Source organism: Gossypium arboreum, chromosome 13 (genome assembly GCF_025698485.1).
Source record: "Gossypium arboreum isolate Shixiya-1 chromosome 13, ASM2569848v2, whole genome shotgun sequence".
In the NCBI taxonomy this organism is placed as follows: domain Eukaryota; kingdom Viridiplantae; phylum Streptophyta; class Magnoliopsida; order Malvales; family Malvaceae; genus Gossypium; species Gossypium arboreum.
This window is the reverse complement of record NC_069082.1, coordinates 69,809,538-69,815,083: the sequence shown is the minus strand read 5'-3', so window position 1 is coordinate 69,815,083 and position 5,546 is coordinate 69,809,538.

Here is a 5,546-nt window from a genome sequence, read left to right as displayed (position 1 = left end):
AACCTCATCAGCCACACACTCCGAGCATACCGACTAAGTCTTACGAACTCATGTTCGATTCAGATCTGATCATCCGGCCTTGCTTGAGTTCCAAGAATTCCTTACGCTTCGATCGATGAACTGTTGACTAATGTATTTCTTTCGAAATTGGATTGAAAGAAATCCCAAGTAACTCGTTCATTTGGGACTATGGAAATTAAAGTCCTCCACCAATAGTAAGTGAGTCTCATAACAAGGATATAGCACACTTAAGACATTCATCGGTGTGCATGATAGTTCATCTAACACTCTAATGGTGTTATCGAGCGAACTCGGCCCTTCGGCATCATCAAGAACTATGGCCTTGAACTCCTCATTGCCACGCTTCCTAATCAAGTCCACAGTGGTTTACTCAGCCTCACAGGATCGAGAATCGGAGGCATTGCGGGCTCTTGGGGTGGAGTATTTAAATTCGGAATGGTTGGACAGCCGGATTGGTTCGGGCATATTGCGACCCACTCATTCATCATGGTGAAGAAGGCTTGTTTCGCCTTCATTTTGATTATTCGCGGATGATGAGGCTCAACGGCGGTGTCCCTTGCGCGGAGCAGCCGCTACACTTTCAACGTCATCCGCCAAGGGTCTCTCTACCGGGTTCCATTGCTAATCAAAACAAAAATTTCAACCGTCAAGTCATCACATTATTAAGCACTAACAATTTGGCATGTATAGCTAGACTCACACGCTATGGTAGTCCTAGAACCGACTAAACCATAGCTCTGATACCAATAAAATTGTAACACCTAACTCGTGACCGACGCCGTGTCGGGACACGAGGGTTAACGCCAAATCCTCTCAAGATACCAACCAATTTGACATTACCAGTCAGGCTGGAAAACTGCGTCACCGTCGCCTTAAAAATCATATCTCGAGTTTCAAAACTCGGAAACTGGTTTCGTAAATTTTCCCTGAATTTAGACTCATATACCCATCCATGGATTTATTTTTAGAATTTTTGGTTGGGCCAATTGGTACAGTTTATTAGTTAAAATCACCCATGTTACAGGGATCGACTGCTCTGACCTTCGCGTGTTACAACTTGAATATCTCTCTGTACAGAGCTTTAATACTGGTGCCGTTTATTTCTAATGAAACTAGACTCAAAATGGAATCTGTACATATAAGGCATGACTCCTAATTCTTTCTGGATAATTTATGGTAAATTTTCAAAGTCGCGACAGGGGACCCAGAAACCGTTCTGGCCCTGTCTCACGAGAACTTTAATATTTCTCAGTATACTGCTCATATGGTCGTTTCGTTTCGTCCATATAAAAATAGATTCATCAAGGTTCAGTTCCATAATTTACTCACTATTTAATTCTACTTCTACTATTTTTAGTGATTTTTCAATCTCATCTCACTGCTGCTGTCCGCAACAGTTACTGCAGTAGACTATGCCAATTTCATGAATTTTTCCTTGGCCTTAATCATCCATCATACATGACACAAATTATGGCCACCTTATCAAAATTTGAGTTTCTTAGACTCGTGGCTATAGGTTCTAGCATCCCACTCAACGACCACATAGGCCATTTTCACATGGCTTAAAGTTTACAACCCACAATTCGACAAAATATAATAGCCTATACATGCCAAATGTTCTTCAACAACAAAAACAATACCACAAGATTTCAGCCGGTGTGATGACTCCAACGACGGTCCCGATCACGCAAAACAATACGAGTCCGAGAGACCTAAAATGGGTGACAAGAAAACACCGAGTGAGTTTACAACTCAGTAAGTCATAAGCATTCATCAATCCACTGATAAAGTTACTACTACATGTACAACAAATGAGGCTAGGTACTCGTCCATATCGAATCTATACCATAATACCTCGGACCTTTCGGTCCAATCTCGTACCAATTCATACATCCACATTTCATATTCTACACAACAAGATAATCGAAGCATTTTTACACATTAACTCATTTTCCAGCACAACCATACAATTTCAATCATCACATAGATTTAAGGCTTACCAAATTCAACCCCAAGCATGAACGTATTCTCTATTCGTCATGAGCTCGAGGTACTTACCCGATCCGCTGTCCATACTCAATTCAATGGAGACACACCCTCCATATATATAGAGTATGCACACACAGTGCTTACTACTCGATTTCGCACACTTAGTGCCACGTAATTTAAGCCCGCACACATTGCCATACCCTCCGAGCTCGCACACCCAAAGGTCAGTATTTTTCCAGCTTGCACACTTAGTGCCATATATTTCCAGCACGCACACTTAGTACCATATATTTCCAGCACGCACACTTAGTGCCAATCTCGTCACCATACACACGTATTGCCCGCACACATAGTGCCGAAAGCAAACTTTCTACACATTCCACTATTTCTTTTACATTCAACAATTATCCTCATTCCATACACATACAATTTCATTTATACATATATATAGCATTCCATTAAACACAATTGCATAGATTTTCCAATCATTTAAGCAATATCAAACATATGTGCTAATGACTTACCTTGTGTTCGTAAATAATTCCAAGTCGGCTACTCGATGATCTTGATTTCCCTTGTTGGACGCCTCTCCTTTAGGATCTTGAGCTTAAACAAATAAATTAGCTCATTCAACCGCTTTGGTACATATATTGGTATCCACATTTTAATGATCTTATGACATACGGAACGACATAGTAAAATTTTTATCTTACTACCTTACGTTCTTAGCTATTCGCTAATAGCCTTATGCAATTACCATACTATCAATAATCCAATCACATTCATTACTCAAGTATAGTATTTTCACATTCGGCAATAATATTACATACAATAGCCGATTCTTCTTACTTTGTATTTATGCATCTATTTGATCATTAGTTTAGTTCAAACACCCATACACCAAGATTTATCAAGTTTAGCATGAAACATAACCTTAATCCTCAATGACCACTATGGCGAAAATCCTAGTCAACCCAAAATCACAATTTCTAACACATAATTGTTCATAACACAATTAAAGCATCCTCTCCATTCCAACACTTCAAGACACATACATTTCCCACAAATCTCCAACTTCATATTCGGCCTTAGTGTACATACACAAGCTGATTTTTTCTTCCTATCATCCAACCTAACTATATGAATATTTAACTAGCTCACACTTCACCCATCCACAATCACTCATTTAACACAAAGAAAATAATCAACTCCCTTCACTATCTACCATGGCGAATACTTCATGCACCACCCAAATCCAAAATTTTAACATGGGCTAGTTAAAGAACTTAGTAATCAACTTTCATTAAGCTGAAATTTCAAAATCTAACATGAATTACTAACCTTGTTTTGAGCTTAAAGTTGACCAAATCTCCCTCCCCTTTCTTTCTTCAATTCGCTAAGAGAGAACCAAAGGAAATGAAGCTCTCTTTTTTTCTTTCTTTGCTCCATTCACGGCAAATTGGGGGAGGCATCCACACACTTTTTTTTTCTTATTTTATTCCCTTTCTTTTAATTCCTTTCTTTATTTTAGTTTGTCTCCCATAATCCAATTTCTTATTATAATATCTAAGGCAAACAAATATATTGCCCATCATCAATCTAACTTGGCCGCCACCATAAGGAAAATTTGGCAATTTGACATGCAAGTCCAAGCATTTTCTAATATGTATCAATAGGCCACTTTAACATTAGCCTAGCACATTTCTCAATTTCCTCACATAAGTCCTTTCTAATAAATTTCACCTACGAATGACGAAATTAAGGCACGAAATTTTCACATATGTACGTTCATGCACAATAAACATAGAAAATAATAATTAATTATTCTTGTGTCTCGGTTTTGTGGTCCCGAAACCACATCCCGACTATGGTCAATTTTGGGATGTCACACACGGCCTAAGCACACGAGCGTGTGACTTGGTCGTGTGACCCTACTTTGTGATGATATCATAAACAGAGAGTTACACGAGCTGAGGAGACGGGCATGTCCCAAGCCATACGGGCATGTGTGACTACACAGCCTACCAACACGGGCGTGTGACCCTCTAAAATAAGAAAATTTTCTAAGTGCTGTATAAGTTTTGAAAGTTCTCGGTTTAGTCCTGAACCACTCCTAATGCATTTTTTGGGCCCACAGGACGATATGTATGTTAATTAATGGTTTTAATCTGGGCAAACTTTTATGGCCTAGTTTTGTATGAATGTTTATGTTTAAGTCAGGTAACGCCTTGGACCCTATCCCCATGTCGGATATGGGTAAGGGGTGTTACATTAGGGTTATGGTCCCCAATTACACACAAGATACCTTTTCTAATATCTCATCCTTAGGAAAGAGAGAGAAAATATTCTCTAAATTTCTTGTGTGCAAATTTGGAAGATCAAATCCCAAGATCTGGCAAAACTTCGAGGAATTCATGGATTCAAGTACGCTTCCGCATCTAGTTTTATTTTTAATTTATTCTTGATGATTTGACATGATAGATCCTGTTTTACTGTTCTAATTTTATATTAGATATTATTTACGGTTCTAACATTGAAGACTAAAAAAAAACACCCATGAGCCATTTTTTTTTTAGATAAGAACCAGGTTTAAGAAAATTGATCCAAACCCATTTTAGAAAAGCAAATGAAAACTTCAAGAGCAAAAAAGAACCCAAAGTGAAAAGGAAAATAACCCGGAAAGGTTGTGCCTTGAGAGTATCGAAGAAGTAGGCTTCCATGGATTACATAGATAGCAAAAAGGGGGATTTTTGTGGTGATTGGATGGTGAGAAAGTGAGGGAAAATTTTGGGGGGTTTTGAAGAAAAAAATAAAAAGGAAACAAATAGAATAGAGGTAGAAGACGAAGAGGCCAAGTAGAGATGGAGAAAGGAAAAAACAAAAAAAAAAAAAGGAAAAACAAGTTGCAGCAGTCAAAGAGGTAGAAGATGACGATGGGGAAATAAAATTTCAAAGAAAAAATAAATGAAAGGGTTTTTAAAAATATAAAATTAAATGGGAAATAATTAAAGGGGAACAACTTTTCAGGCCAAAGAGAGTGACACGTGGCAGCGTGTGAGTGGCCAGCGTTACCACGTCAATAAAAAATTAACATTTTTAGGCTCAGGTACCAATATAGTGGACGGAAAAAAAGTTTGGGTACCAATCTGGGACAAAAAAAAACCATAAGCACTAATCCGGGAGAAGTGGACAAGTTCAAGTACCAATTTTATATTTAACCCTTAATATTATTATAACATATTTAACATAAAATAATTAAGGAAAATTAGCACTAACCATACAAAAGATTTTAAAGATTTTAAAATGCTACATTAGACCTTAAATAATTATTAATTAAACATTTTAGTTATCAAAAATTGATATAGATCAAATTTTACAGTTTTTATGATTTAACCTTTGTACCTTAATTAACTATTCAGTTGCTAAAATTATTGGACCAGGACTTAATATAACTCTATAATAAACTCGTCAATATTAATATTTAATATGTACTGACTCGATCATCAGAATACGGGGTTCTAAAATTGTCTTTTCCA